The sequence below is a fragment of the Thermobia domestica genome, chromosome 14, assembly GCF_964235325.1.
Source record: "Thermobia domestica chromosome 14, izTheDome1.hap1.1, whole genome shotgun sequence".
In the NCBI taxonomy this organism is placed as follows: Eukaryota; Metazoa; Arthropoda; class Insecta; order Zygentoma; family Lepismatidae; genus Thermobia; species Thermobia domestica.
The window spans coordinates 100784436-100786035 of NC_137467.1; positions in this window are offsets into that span (position 1 = coordinate 100784436).

The following is a 1600-nucleotide window of genomic DNA, read 5'->3' on the forward strand; positions in this document are numbered from 1 at the left end:
TAGAATTGTTGTTTTAAATTTGATCAAGCTTAATACGAAGTTTCCAGATTTCGAATGTATATTGTATTTACGTTCTGAAATATTTCTAATACAAACAGCACATATGTAATCTTGAAATAATAATTCCATGCACACTAAGGTTAACGTCCGTGTTTTGATGTACATGGTCGTGGGTTCAATTCCCGCTGGGGTAACAGGATATCCAGAGCTCATTTATGTTAAAGAGGTTAATAGATTAATAAATAGGAAACATATTTCTAGAAAGTCAGAACTAAGGTGTTGGAGCAGATGTGCTGACCACATATCACATAGCTAATAATAGTTTTTCGTAGGCTACAAAACCTCAGAGCTTTATAAAATAATCTAGACTAACAAAGAATAGAAAAGAAAGAACAATGCTGACATAATATAGCTCTATCCATAAGACTCTTAAAGATCGGATCATAGATAAGAATTTGAAATAACTAATTATTTTCAAGCACACACATGCATAAAAATAAATGTTATTCACCAAGTATAAATGAATGTAATGAAATAGTTTCTGTTTCACGTATTCCACTTGTCCTAAGGTAAAATGTTTAATCTACTCTTGCATGTAAAAAAAAAATAAATAAATAAAAATAATAATAATAATAATAATAATAATAATAATAATAATAATAATAATAATAATAATAATAATAATAATAATCTTGAAAACAATACAGTGGCGTCTCGTGACATAATTTTTCGGTAGTTCACATCACAGCCTGTTAGAAAATTCTAATTCTAGAATTCATTCAGTATTATAAATAAGTCCTTTGAAGTCTAGTTTTCACCTAATGCACTGAGACTATTTGAATTATGACATTTCTTTAAATGCTCGTATATTATTTAATATGATACAGCAACTTCAAGTTTCTGAAGTGGACATAAGAATATTCAATATGATTTTCGAGAGATGTTTGTGTATGTACGTGTGCTGGAAAATTCTGTGTTTCCACGGATTTACCATCAATTTCTTTACTATACATTTTGGCATCTGCATGAAACTCGAGGCGTCTAGTGTCTCATATGCTCATATACTCATATACTCGTATGTTGTTTTTCCCAACTTAACAGTACATACGCAACATACAATGCATCAAATTATTTTGACAGTTCCAGAGGTGTCTTTAATCACGAACTCTTTGTCCATGTGTTTTTGCATTATTGTCTTGAGACACTTTATGACATTCTATTTTGTATTTACGTTCTCTTTAGAGGTTAGGCTACAGCAAACGAGATTTACAGTTTTAAAATGAGATTACTGTGATGTGTTTGATGATCAGGAATTATACGCAGGTCTTGTGCACCAAAGGCATACACTAATCACCATGCAATAAGGAAGGCAAGCCATTTCATGAAGTCAGGCGCGCACCCAGAAATTTTTATTGGGAAGGGGTTCAATTACACAGCTCTGCAAAAATAAAACAGTGCCAAGCTGTTTCGCTTTAGTTAACTGATTCGTACTTGTTGGAGTGCGCTGAATCCAGAAATGACAATCGTTTTGTCCTTGGATGTCCGGGTTTCGAACAAACGGGTGGTCACTGTTAAACAAAAATATGAACACAAATATACG